This window comes from Apodemus sylvaticus, chromosome 3 (assembly GCF_947179515.1).
Source record: "Apodemus sylvaticus chromosome 3, mApoSyl1.1, whole genome shotgun sequence".
In the NCBI taxonomy this organism is placed as follows: domain Eukaryota; kingdom Metazoa; phylum Chordata; class Mammalia; order Rodentia; family Muridae; genus Apodemus; species Apodemus sylvaticus.
The window spans coordinates 20,997,081-21,011,490 of record NC_067474.1 but is presented as its reverse complement, the minus strand read 5'-3'; the positions used below and the strand labels follow the sequence as shown (position 1 = coordinate 21,011,490).

Sequence of the window (14,410 nt, the reverse complement as noted above, 5' to 3'; positions counted from 1 at the left end):
GGAAGAAACTAATGAACGCTCATCACTGTGCCTTTGTACGGCTTGTCCAGGCTTCACTGTGATGTGATGTATTTGTTCATTAAGTTCTTAGGCTGCACATGTATAAAACTATTGTAAGCCATTTATGAGTGATGGAAACTTTTTTGACATTAGTAGGTCATATGATGCTTTGCTCTCTCCACAAGACTGGCATTCAGCAATATCCAAGAAGGAAGGGGTGGTTCTGTTTTCCTTGTGGTTTGGAACTTTCCCTCCTCATTTAAATGCCCCTCCCCTTTTCCTGTGTACCTGTCCTAATGGCTTGAGCATTGGACTGCTTTCCCAGTCCTTTGTCTACCTGGCACAATTCAGCGTTTGCCACTGGATTTGTTTCATTCATGGAAAGTTTTGCTCTCGTTCAGATGGCTATTAGTACATCTTGGACATGTTATTCTTTTACTGGCTTTATCCATGGGTGAGACTTAACCTGATTTATTGGGTAATCTTTGTTCTCGTTGGAATGTGAATTTGGGTGCCTGTGTGAGCTTCCAGGGAGAGGAAGGATGGGGAGAGGTGAAACCTGAACTAGAAGTAGAATTCATTTCTGCCATAATTCACATAGATGGTGCGTGCTTTTGTTGATTTCTTTTCTTCCGGCTTCTGTGAGCCACAGAGTCAGGAAGTCGAAGTTCTCCTGGCCAGGACTGGTTCTAACTAGCTAAGTAATTAAGACAAAGGCATTGAATCTTTCTGGGTCTCAGTTTCCTCGTTTGTAAAAGGAAGAGGTCAGATCAAGTTGTTTTAATCTCACATAAGATAATATTCTCCAGTTGTAATATACCAGCATTAAAATACAAGATATGAACTTGTACAATGACTTCCTGTAGAAAAGCGCTAATAACAAAACTTGGTGCCTATTTGTATTAACTTTACATAGCAACGGAGATAATAATGGCTTCTGAATCACTGGAAACCACTGAACTAATACACAATTGTAACCCAGATTAGTCACATTTATTCTTAACAATTATCTTACCCCGTTGCCCAATTTTAAGCTACTGTGATTATTATATTTTTGTTGCTAGCACTACAAGGGACAAATGATTTTTGCATGTTTTTTAATTATGAAAATGTTATTTTAGTAAATGTAATTTAATTAAAATGAGAATTTGTGCCAACTATTTTAAATAAACACGGTATTCTTCTACTTGTGTGAAAGGAGCTGCTATTTGCTGTCTCACTTCCTCACTAATACGTTGGTCTGTTTAGCTGGAACTTGAGCGTGTGCACGTTATTCTTAACCAAAGCAGTTCCTTTTTCATGTAAGTAGGTTAAATGTGAATTGGACAGCCTTGGGGTGCCTTTCTCTTCACTTTTTAAAAAGCCCCCCTCAAGTGGGCCCCTTTCAAAAACCCAGAATCATATGTTTGGAAGATTGATCCAAATTAACATCAGAATGGCCCTTTCATTTAAAAAAAATTATACAGACTATTTAAAATATGTTAAATTGACATTGGTTGAAATGCAACCAAGTAAGTGAAGTAACATTTCTTGTTTTATTCTACTCTGGGGATGAAAGAGCTGAAATAGAAAAAGGCATAGACTCTGCTAAGGTACAATTTCTGCCTCCCAAACAAGGGAAGGAAATGTCTTTGAACAGAAGGTACAAATTAGTGCCATTTATTTTCTTGTGACTTCTGTGTGGTTTAGGGTCGAGTAAGCTGGTCAGAAGGCTTATGGATATATTGACTATTGAGGGACTTTTTATTTGTACTGAAAGAAGTATTAATTGATTTCTAGAATTTGGTTTCAAATTATGAACTCCTCACAGATACTGACCTAGATAAAATACCTTAATATGGTTTTTTTTCAGTTGCAAGTTTACAAAAATCGTGTACAGAATTAAGATAATATAAACACTTCAATTTGTTGAGGAAAACTGAGCTGTTAAATACGGGTTGAAATTGCTTAAACCGGTTCTCTGATACAAGCTGGAAAACTGAAGGGCTACAAATTATGCATTTGCTATAATTCAGGACTATACAATAACCCAGGTCCCTAAAGGTCTCCCAAGAATGACAGAGAAGCCATGATTTCCAGACAAGTGCATTATATATGCTAATAGCTTTGCAGCAAGAAAGGTCTATATCCTTGTAAGGGAGGAAACATTCATTTTTAGCATTTCATACCATAGGGAACACAGTAATTACAACAGCACTGATATTTGGCTCCTTTCTTCCCTTGCCCTGCCCTTCCCCCACATCCAAGCTCTTGAATGACCCCAGTGGAATTAATCAAAGGACTTGAAACCTATATCATTTCCACACGCTTTTATTCTCTAATACATTCTGCACAACATTTGTCCTCCAGGAATGTGAGGTCCTGGCAGGCATCCTCTTAGCAGTAAGAATTAAGCCTGTTTTCCTATCCTTAAATCTGCTGTGGACATCTCCACTTATGTACTTTATAGTGATGACGTTTAGAAACAAAATATTGGAATGCTCTTCCAGAATTGAGAAGAAGACTCAAGCTGCGCTGTCAGTAAATGATGTATCCTTAATCAAGTGAAGCATCCTTAGACAGAAATGTCTGGTCAGCATTTGATGTTTCGAAATGAAACAATTTTGTAAATTTTCCTGCTACCTGAGAGTCACTCAGATGATCAGTCATTGGCAGTTGATTTGGGATGATTTAAACTTGGCTTTTACCTTCATGGGTTGAGTTAACAAGCCAATCTTCTCCTGTCTATGTGCTTTGTTGTTTGTTTAACTCAAGATCCTTGCAGATTCTGAATGCTGAGGTTTTAGGTTGTTCCACTGGGGACTGGACCTGATTTCAGGAGCTAGAGACTTACAATTAATATCAGCTGAAAATGTGCATCTTAATACCAAAAAAAAAAAATAATAAAAATGCCTCTCTCAAGAATCTGTAAAGCTTAATTGTACTCAAAAATCAGTAGATATAAAATTAAGTCTACAATTCTAGTTCCCTATTTATTTTTCAGACTCTAACTTTGAATATGGATTTGGTTTTAATTCCTTTTAAAGACGCCACATCAAATTTCTTTGAAACGTTTTTGTTACCAGGAAAAACAAAACAAAACAAAAACACAAAACCATTTTGACATAAAACACACTAGACCTGATTGTTTTCCTTTGATTCTGTGACTTTATACATGATCTTTCTTCCTCATACCCCTTCTGTCTTGCAAATTGATCTTGCAATTCTTGGGAAAACAAGAATATCTGGATGTAGCCTTGACTTCCCTAGTAAAATGTAATATACTGAGGAGTTTTGTGGCTGTTTTAATCACTTAGCAATGATAAAACACCACCTATTTTTGAGTTTTTAAATGGAGGAGATGACCTGCTCTCTAAGTAAGTCAACAATAATCCTCTAAGTTGTCTGGATGGAGCAGCAAATAGTTTTCCTTCAAGAAAGCCAGCTACGAAGCTTCAAGTGGAAGCCATCTCCTTTATCATGATGAAGCCTCTGAACTCATTCCATGTTTACTTGTTCAAACCTCAATTATAAAATCACGTGATTCTTTCTTTTTTTTATTGGATATTTTATGTATTTATATTTCAAATGTTATCCCCTTTCCAGGTTTCCCCTCCAGAAACCCTCTCTCTCCTATGCCCCCTGTCCCTGTTTCTGAGGATGCTCCCCTCCCACCTACCCACTCCCACCTCCCTGCCCTGGCATTCCCCCACACTGGGGAATAGAGCCTTCACAGGACCAAGGGCCTCTCCTGCTACTGATGCCAGATAAGGCCATCCTCTGCTACATATGCAGCTGAAGCCATGAGTCCCTCCATCTGTACTCTTTGGTTAGTGGTTCAGTCCCTGGGAGCTCTGGGGGGGGGGTCTTGTTGCCATAAGACTAATAACTATCAACCAACCAGACTTTGCCTTTTGCCTCTCTCTCTCTCTCTCTCTCTCTCTCTCTCTCTCTCTCTCTCTCTCTCTCTCTCTCTCTCTCTCTCTCTCCGTCCCTCCCTCCCTTCCTCTCTCTTTTTTCTTTCTTTCCTTTCTTCTTCCCTTTCTTCTACCCCCTCCTCCTCTTCTTCTTCTTCTTCATCTTTTTCTTTTTTAACATAAATCTTACTATGTAACTATCCCTATCCTAGAACTCACTAGGACCTGAACTCAGCTGGACCTGAACTCACAAACATCTATCTGCCTCTACCACCAAAAGTGTTGGAATTGAAGGTGTGTGCCCAGCCACATTTTTATGACCTGGTCTAATTATCATCCTTTCCTGAGTTTGTTTTGTTTTGTTATTTTTTTTTCTCTCAAGTGACCATCCTACATCTGGTCTTAGTATTGACTCTAGAAGCCATCTCCTTGGCCTGGTCATATTCATTCTCTGAGTCTCCAAGAAGGAAGAACTTCCTAACCTCTGAAGTATGGAGTCACTCGCTCTCTCTTTTCACTCTTCTTACCCTTCCTTGCCATTCTCCACTTCCTTTCATTGTACCGCTTTTTAATTGTCAGTGAGCCTTCTTGCCTTTCGCTTATGGTAACTATTGGAAATTGAATGCAGAGCCCCACACATGCTATGCTTGCACTGAGTCACTGAGGCCTGTTTCCAGCCCACCTTCTTAACTTTAACTCCTGAGGAAGAATACCTTTTGTCTTGTCTGAAATCTCCTAATTTTCTCAAGGCACTTGGTGAGAATATTTCTATGAGTGAAAGACCAAAAAAGATCTGTGGTAGAGTAAGGAGAAATGGATGGGATGTCAACGACTGAACCAGAAGCAGGAAGTGAAAAAATAAGGAAATATGACAGAGATTAGACTGAAGTCACTGCTAGAACCTGTTCCTTGACTTAAGATTTAAGTTTTGACAAAACCCTTTTCCTCTGTTCAAGGGGATCCATTGGATAGGGACAGCCCCCACCACCACCCTGGGCTTGGAGGCTTACTGGGGCCAACTACTATGCTGTTTTGTTTAGGGAAAGTATTTATTCAAGGAAGACTTTGAACTAATGAAACTGAGTGCAAAGACTGAAGCAAAATTTAGAAGAAACCTGAAACGAGACAATAAAACTCTCCAGAGCAGAAGAATAGGTTATCTCTCAGCTCCCTGGCTGTTGAGCTTGTGTTCTTCAGTCTCCAATACAAAGCAAAGGCAGAGGGTTACCAGATAGGGAATTTTCCTTCTCTCATTCTACCTTCCTTTTCCTCAGCGATGTTCAAGATGGGAAATCCAGATCTGCTGAATTCTGATGGTTTAGACTTGTATGGCAAAACCTACAGTGTGAGATGCCTGAACACAAGGGATGGGCTTCTTTCAAAGAGATGTCCTCACCAGGCAATTTGGCCTCTAACTACGAAACTGATGAATAGCAAAGGTCAGGTGGGGTTTCACTGGTGGTGAGGGACTCTGAGGTAGGGGAAGGGAGGGGATTTTTGCACGTAAACATTTTTAAATTTTTATTTAAATGATGGGGTAGAGGAAATTTTGGACAGGGGGACAGGTAATTACTAAACCATTACTGAACTCAATCTTTTAGAACTGCCGTGTGGGTCTCTGTTTATTTGAGGTTGAATGAGCTGGCTGTGGGCCCTGCTGCTTCTGAGGTCTTTTTTATCAAAAGCCTCTACCACAGCAGTCAGTACCAATTGCCTTGGTTGCGTTTATCACCAGTGATCCTCTCTGATTATGTAGAGGGACAAGCCATTGATAAAACCTCCAACCAGTCATTTCATGGCACGTTTTTATGCACAGATAGACACATTCATACCCCAACACAGATTTGGTTTTCAGTTTTGGAAAAAAAAAAAGAGCTTCTGTTTTCATCTTCTATTTTTGCATTGTTGACAATTTATCGTTCTTACTGTATAATCTCTTGGTGATTTCCTGTAATCTTTGCTGACTCATTTCTCAGTAAATCCAAAAAGATGCAGCTTTATGGAAGATTTTAAGTAGAGTCAAAAGGAGAAGAATACTCAGCAGAAAAAATTCTACTGCATTTTTCATTTAGGGCTTTTTTTTCCTTCTCTCAACTAAAGAGATGTTCTTTAGCTAACCTTGGTTGGTTTGGAATGCTTAGTTTTTTCATCATTAATACGATAAAATGTGAGAAATGGTAAAGAAGATGCAGTGGAAAGCTTGTCATTCAGCCAGGGGAATGATCATTGTTTTCCTTACGGATAACAAGGGGATAATGGAATTTTCTAATTGACGAGTGCCAGGGAGCCTGATTACATAGCATGTTGGTCACTTCTCATATGGTACTGGACAAAAAGCCATGTTATTTCTATGTTATCATCAATAACAATAACAGACTTGGGAGAGAGAAGAACAAGGGAAAAGTTAGGATAAGTAATTTTGTGGAGTCTGCCATGGGAAATCCATTGATGGATACAGAGAGACACAATTTTGCTTAGACTGTAGAATGGAACACTGAGTTGCTGATTATAATAGAAACAGTGGTCATGCCACCAGGGAGAGACTTTTCAAGATAGTAGGCCAATGGTGTTGACAAAAACTACACGGATTTAGAATTCTGTCAAAGAATAAATGTGTTTTTAAAACTTGTTTATTGGAATGAAGCAGAACTGTGGTAGACCAAGGGAAATCAGAAAGTATCAGGATACATGGACCCAGGACTCATTCTTCTTGAAAAATGGGCGTCTAGCCCATTATTCTTACAAGATGCTTTATGGTGCGATGCAACGAGTGGAGACAAGAATCCAGCCTTCCCAAAGCCATGTGAGCTCTGCCTTCTCTATTCATTTTTGCCCAAAAGATCAAAACTTCTTGGGGAAATAATGCCCCAGAGTAGCAGCAAATGCACACTCTTCCACACTGTGTGTACGGGAAATCAAGAGGGAACAGTTTTAGCAACTGTTTGCCAAGGTCAACTTCTCTGTTTTCATAAGAGTAATATGTTTTCCTTGACGAATAATGTAATCCTTCTGCACTAAAATATGGGCAGCCTGATATGGAACTCTTTCATGAGTAATGATATAGGCCCATGTTATCTTGACAGTAGTCCTGTGTATGGACATTTAAGAAACAATGTTGGCATTTATGTTGTTCATGGAGAAACATGTATTATGAGTTGTTTTCTTCATTCCTCCATTCAGCATCTCTACTAAATATGTAGCATTTCTCCATACTGCAATTTTTAGACAGGAAAAAGTTTCTTCTTTTTCCCTTCTGCTGAATGTTTGCTTCCCAACCTTGAAGCAGGGAGTTCAAATGCTCTTTAGCTGAGCATTAAGGAGAGCCACTTGCTTGGCTCCTGGAAAGGAATTTCATGTTATTATGGAAAAGTAGGAATCGAAAGTGATGGTGTTTTCTGGTCCTTTGTTGTTGTTTTGGAAAAATAATTCCTTTAAGTTTTTGTTATTTTGTATTTTTTGGTGTTTGCTTGCTTCCAGTGCTAGTGATCAAACTCAGGGCCTTACCTTGCTAGGCAAGTGCTACAGCTAAGCAACATCCTCCTTCACAAGGAAAATAATTACTTTCACAGCCACACAGCTCCTACTTATATTTTTATTGGCACTAAGTATTGGTTTCAGAAAACACCGCCTCTTCTCTAACAGCAGAAGTGCTCTGTACCATGTGTACCAAGACGATTCAGATCCTTCCCGGCTCCGGTTCTCTTCCTACTATTGTTAAGAAGGCCTAGACAAGCCCGAGAACTTGTTAGACCTTGCTCATCAAGGTGTGATTGACCAGCAAGACAGAAGGACAGCACAGGCTATCTTATAGTTACCTCGGGTTCTGTTAAAATTCTTTATTAAGGCCTGAGACAGTAGCTTAGCTGCTAAAGTGTTTGTCCTCCAAGTGTGAGAACCTGAGTTTGAATCTAGCATGCAGTAAGGAGTCTAGTTATCACAGTGTCCATTGGGATCTCAGTGCTTGGGAGACAGAGAAAAAACAGATCCCTGGAGTTTTCTAGTCTATCCTACTTGGTGAAATCCAGACCAGTAAGAGATCTTGACTCTATCCACAAAACAAGGTGGATAATGACCTCTGGCCTCTGTACACAAGTGTACACACTTCCCCTTCTTCACTCCTCACACACACAACAGTGTCTACTTATTTAATGGGCATTTAAAGTAAAAGGGCTGAGCATTATGTCACAGAACTGCAATTACAGGCAGTTAGAATCTGACAGGGACAATCATAAATTCAGCTTCTCCTTGGGTTCAAGAGTGGGTTCAGAGTGGGTTCAAGGCCAGGCTGGATAATATAGCAAAATCCTCAGCTCAGTATAAAAGGTTTAAAAAGAAAGGGGGTGGGTGGGGTGGCGATATAGCTCAGTGGTTGCCTGCTTGCCTGCTGTTTGCTAATTGCATACAAATAGTAAAAAGGATGCCCGCTATAGGATTCTCTTGCCAGAAAACAGCCGCTTGGGCAGTTGCAGCAGGGAGAGAGGAGAGGAGTGCAAAGCCAACAGTTCAGCCAAGGACTTGTTGTTGCTGCTGCCAGCTTTGTTTTTCCTGTATGTGCCATAGTTATCCTTTTTTCTCAGGATATGCGTAGCACAGGTGAGTACCTGGCTGTGTCCATGAGTGTGAAGGCCAGAGGTCAAGGAAAAGTTTCTTCCTTTCTCACTCTCCTTTCTTCTTGAGGAGGGTCTCTTGTGGAAATTGATGGATGGCTGGTCAGTGAGTTCCAATGAGCTCCCTGTCACTGTCCCTCTCCTCCCCCCCCACTCCCCCCAACCCATGTCACTGTCCCTCCCTACCCAGCCCTTTCCCCTCCCTCCCCTCCCAGTCCCTCCTCCTCCCTTCCCTCCCAGTCCCTCCCCCTCCCTCCTCCCCCCCCAATCCCTCCCCTCCCAGCCCTGGGGTTATAGGCATGTGGCACTGCTTTTATCAAAGGCTGGGGATTATACCTTAGGTCTGTACAGCATGCTCTTTGCCCACACAGCCATCTCCACAGCTCAGGATTTATTTAACAATTTAGAAAAACAATATTTATTATTAAAAGTGTGGGTGTGTGCACGTATGCATGTATGTGTACATGTGTATCTGTGGGTGTGTGTGCGTGCGTATGTGTGTGTGTGTGTGTGTGTGTGTGTGTGTGTGTGTAAAGGCGAGGAAAGAATGTTAGATCCTCTGGAGCTAGCTGGATTGACAGATTATGGGCCTGCCATTGCAGGTGCTAGAAACCAAACTTAGGTCCTCTCTAATCTCTTTCATTGCTGAGCCATCTCTTCAACCTCCCAGGATTTAACTCCTTATGTAAAAGTCATGCAGCACTTCCGTCTCCTTGGAAGGCAAGATCGTTTTTTCTTATTGACCACTAGAACTCTGTGTCCATGAAAGGGTTCTTTGAAAATAAACATGCAGCTCCTTTTCGGCAAATGTTTAGCCTCAGTACTTAGTTTCTGTACTTTCACGTACTTGTGTTTACCAATGTTTCTTTGGTAACAAAGGCTCCATGACAGAAAAGAGAAAGTAGTCCTCCTGAAAGGGATTTCTTGCCACAAGAAAGTGCTTCCTCAAGCTTTCCAGGAGATAGCTGCCCTGGCTTCCAAATGCCCGTACCTAGTTCAGCAGCTCTGGAACATTTTGTTCCTCACGGTGGACACGCAGGGGGTGAACTTTGCTGGGCTTGTCTGCTCAATCAGTAATTTTCTGAAGTATAAAATAGAATCTATGAACTCTGATATTCTTTCCCACATAAAAAAAATCAAGGTTTATTTCATAAAGGTCTAAGGATAAAATGTTTCCTGGCATATGTCATTTATTATATTAAAGGTGTGCATATCCTACAGAGCCCTGTCTGCAAAGAAAGACGTGCGATGCTGGCCCATTTACAGATTAGACATTTATCTCCTGGAGTGGAGAGTAAACTGCAGTGTACGTTCTAAGGCATCCTGTGGGCCTTCCCCAGCGACAAATTTCTTCTCCTTTTGACTCATGGAACTAGAAGTGTTGGGAACATTCTACGTGCACTCCGTATCCAGCTGTGTGACTCGCAACACTGAAAAGAATTGCTGTCTCTAATAATCATTATTATCAAAAAAGACAGTGTTCATAAGGATGATAAATGATCTAGTACGCCACGCTTCCAATTCCATGATTTAAGTCTTATGCAGATCTTGGAGAAATAGCTAATTATTCATGGAGTACCTCATATTGCTTGCAGAAAATGTGGAAAATGAAACTATAAAAATAAGTAATTCTACCACTCAACATGCATTTTATTTCTGCATTTACATATATAATATGTAAGTATATATCAATCATATGCATACTGTTATGCACGTGAGTCCTGTATGAAGAGGTGAAGAGACAGCTGTTGGAAGCAAAGACATCTAGGCACATGCAATACACGTGGAGCGTGGCGGCGGGGTGGAGGCTAAGAACTGATTTATTTATATTCAGACATAGGTTCTAGAGTTTCACAATTTTCATTTTAGTTAGCAGTTTGATAGCTGTTAACTTGGAGTGTGTGTTGGGAACATTGAGATACGGGGCACTAACATGATTTCTGGTGTGCCGGATAGTGCTTAGCATGTCCTTTTACACGTACCCCCCTCTCCTTCTCACCGTCCACATGTGCACTGTGTGCTCTAAAGCCTCACTTCTATGCGAGCGGTGCTCACAGAGAGAGCTCAGTGTAGTGCCAGATGCTAGATGCCTTGTATGTAATTATTTTTACAAGATAGCTCATTAGAAAGATCCAGTTTTATATGGTGGTTCTCATTTTATGCTTAATATCTTGCTTTGAAATTTTATAATACGAATTTCCTGGTTGACATCTCCACATACAAATCGTTGTCCATCATTCCCTCTCTTTCTTACGGGAGGAAACAGTCAGATCCTTTCCTTAACTAAGATTCGGTTCAGCTCTCTGTCTGTCCTTCAGACAAGCTGACATGTCTGTGGGCATGCAGACCTCCAAAGCTTTTCTGGAATGTTCTAGTGAACTGGGGAACTGTCATCTGCTTCCAGGACAGACACACCTGCCTCTTATCTCTTCCTGATTGCCCCTCGCTGAGAGTGTCCAGCACCATGCATACTTTCTTTCTTGATCAGACTCTTTGAGATAGAAAGTGGCTTTTCTATAGTTAGAGCAGTGTAGGAATTTCTGCACTAATCCACAGGTCCTTCATACAATGAGTGATATGTGTCAGGACATTTTTCTTAGCTCTCCATAAAATACACTTTAATTTTAAGTCAGGAAATAATAGAATAGCAGAAGTCACAAAGCACATATTTTTTCCCCTGTCAAAGATGAAAGTTGACAATTGTAGAATGTTCTAGAGACATTGAAAAATCAACGTAGGGGAACTTCAGCCTCAGATCTTTTACTTCAGGTTTACCTCATCGCTTCTGTGTAGTTGTGTCAAGACAGTTTGGGGGTTATTAGTTTGGGGGAACTCTTAAAATGAATCATTTTCACTAACTGCTCTGTGATGTCTGGCAAGAAAACTTGTGTTGTTCATGGTCACAAGCAGTTACTTTAATCTTCAGTAAATCTAAGAGCTGACCTGGGTGCTCCTGCTAGGACACTAATGGGGTTTAGAAAGACACTGCCCTTGTACCCTGGGATGCCATTCTCTGTAGGTTGTTCAAAGTTACAGTCTGGAGATTTAGAATTCCTCATAAAGCCGATGAGTGCTGCTGTAAATGTAGTTCCGGCATATGAGCTTGGGGAGGAACGAGGGCCCGCGGTGGCCTGTTCTTCAGTTGGGAAGGCCTTAGCACTGGTAGACTACAGCACTTTCTACTGTACTGGTTTCACTTTTCACTTTAGGATATTTGACCCTCTAACTGATTTAGTTTTGACTGTGGTGTGAGGTAGAGGTGTCACATCTCTTCCTCCCCATATTGGCTCCCAGTGGTACTTTTATCAAGACTAGAATTTCCCATGAAGAGGAGGCTTTGCTTCTCTTTCTCTTTCTTTGGTTGTAGGCTCAAAAGCTCAGTCATCTATCCATGTTAACAGAGCAGAAACCCTCCCCTTCTAGCCTGGGCTGCCATCTTGCTCAGTAGCTACAACTTTGCATTTGCAAAGGGCTAACTGGCCAAACAGAAGGGAAAGTGGGCACTTGGGACCTTAGCCTTTTGTTCATAAGCCCAGGTGTGAGAAAATGTTGCCTGCCTTTGAGGGGACAAACAGTCAAAAGCCTTTCTGAGGTCCCAGTGAGCAGGTGGGGAATCCAAGGGTTGGTTCCTGTAGGTTTACAAGAAAACTTGTCCCCTGGGGCCTGTTTACACTCGTCCAAGCAGTGCTCTCCTGCGATAGCACAGCAGCCTGTTGTAGACACCAGCTCCAGGATGTAGTCCAAGGTAAGGCTGGCAGCTGGGCATATCAGCTCTGAGAAGAGGGGCTGTGGAAGTGTAAGCTGTTAAAATGTAGGCAGATGGCCTAGGCTCTGTCTCTTAATCCTCCATTCCTTCCCTTCCATCTCTCCTTCTCTCCCTACCTCCTCCTCCTCTCTCTCTCTCTCTCTTCCTTTTTCTCTTTTTTCTTTTTCTCTCTCTTCCTTGTTTCATTCTCCACTTCTGCCTCCTTCTTTCTTTTTGTGTCTGAGTGTGGTGGTGGCTAGTGGTACCCGGCAGAGAACATTTGTATAATTTATGAGACTGTGTACCTTTAGAGGAATGTATTTGGTTTGTGGTGAGGAAACTTCCTTTTTCAAAGTTATAATGGGCCAGCCTTTAAGAGATTCTCAGAACTACATTTTTTTTTATTGTTCTTGGAAGTGTTGCTAAATGTATTTCTGAAACCATATATTTATCTCAGTAAGAGTTTTTTTTAATACCAAACCCTAAACTTTTCTTCCCCTTTAATTATTGAATCCTGACAATTTTAAGTTACAGGATACAAATCACAGAAGCAGTGAGCAGCACACTCTAAGACAGTCAGGGTAAAAGAAAACAGGCCCGTGAGGTAGGAAACTGTGAGAAGCTTTGTACATGACCTACAAGTAAAAATGTTTTCTTTTTGCCAGATGAGGGGGGGTGAGAAAGGATCAGGGTGATTTCTTGTATGCTAATGACCCTTGTCCCCATGCCTATTCAGGAACAGTTTAGAATAGAGTTAATTATAGTATACATTATTATTTGTATTATAGTGTGATCATTTGGTTAATAATTACAGTATTTTCTATTGTGCATATGCAGCTTTAACACACAGTAATTTATTAGATGTTTTGGGCATTTGTCTTCACATTCTGAGCCAGGAATACTGAGTGGGAGATTTCCGAGTTAGTTCGAGTGGTTGAGTGTACCACAGTTGCATCACTCTCTGAGTTTCCCCCATAATGGTTAAAATTAGTCCTAGGCTTCAGAGGCAGAGTTGAGAAGTCGTGCTTAATACCACTGTTCACAGTCTTCTTTCTGAAAACATAAATTACACAGGCTCTTTTTAAACTGTAGACTGTCATTTCCATTTACGTAGAGCCGGCAAGAGAACTGCTTGGTTTTGGATAACTATAATTCTAAGAAAACTGTTAGAGAAACATCATCAAGGAATGCTTTTATTTTCCCTTTCAGTGGAATACACTGAACATTTGAATATCTCACAGCTCATGATTAGGTCCAAAGCCTGAAGCCCTGAGCGCATGTTTTCAATACCATTTATGCATTTCCCCACATTCGCCAGATCCCATAAGGAATGTAGTGAGTCCATGGTAATAACTCTTCCCACAACACTGTTTGAAATACATGACACTTACAGAAAAATAGTATAAAAATGTCAGCATGGAACAGAGTATTGTAAAGACAGCAGTTCTGGATACCAGACAACTGAATTATTGGTCTTATAAAAAGAATGAAGCAACAGTCAAGATTATGTTTTATGTTTTCTTTTCTAGTTGAAGCAGACTAATATATCTCTCAGACAAATCTGCTGTGATTCTAGATGCATTACTATACGTGTGTGTGTGTGTGTGTGTGTGTGTGTGTGTGCAAGAGACACACAGCTTGAGATGGAGACACAGACACAGAGAAAGACCAACAGAAAGAAAAGCGACTGGGTAAATAAAGTCCTTAGTTTCCCTTTTTTGCCAGAGATCGAAAGGCCTTATAGTTCAACGGCAAATAAGAGTTTTTCATTGAAACAAATTAAAAGGTTGAAAGGGAGAGAGAAATACTGAATTTTTGGAGCCAAAATATTATGATGCTTTGATTTTAATATCGAATAGCTTAGAAAATGTGAGAGAACATGTTTTACATTAAGTAAAATACTTAGGAACAAAATTTTTATCACTGACCTAAACAGTGGTTGGTTTGACAATATAAATGATGTTTCTTCATCCAAGAATTGTCATGGGCATCCTTTGGAATTTATAATCCTCATTAGTTTTATTACCATATGCATTTCAAGGAAACATTTTAGGTCTAGGCCCTGAATCATTTAGAACTGTGCTTATCATTGCTTGGGCTTGGATTTTGTTCCCATAAAAGTGACATAACTATAGAGCACACTTAAAGTTTTTATGTTTTTC

The 14,410-nt window shown here is 40.5% G+C and overlaps 1 protein-coding gene across 2 annotated transcripts in view; it reads left to right on the top strand.

Moving 5' to 3' along the window:
• The window catches only part of Tox (thymocyte selection associated high mobility group box), a 302,052-nt gene that overhangs the window by 44,774 nt on the left and 242,868 nt on the right, over positions 1-14,410 (top strand). The window contains exon 1 of one of the 2 annotated variants that reach the window (XM_052176041.1): positions 12,082-12,248. The exons of the other annotated variant lie outside the window; for it this stretch is intronic. The gene's annotated coding sequence lies outside the window, so the exon portion shown is untranslated. Of the gene's footprint in view, positions 1-12,081; positions 12,249-14,410 lie in introns of those variants that run through there. 2 annotated transcript variants of the gene reach the window in all.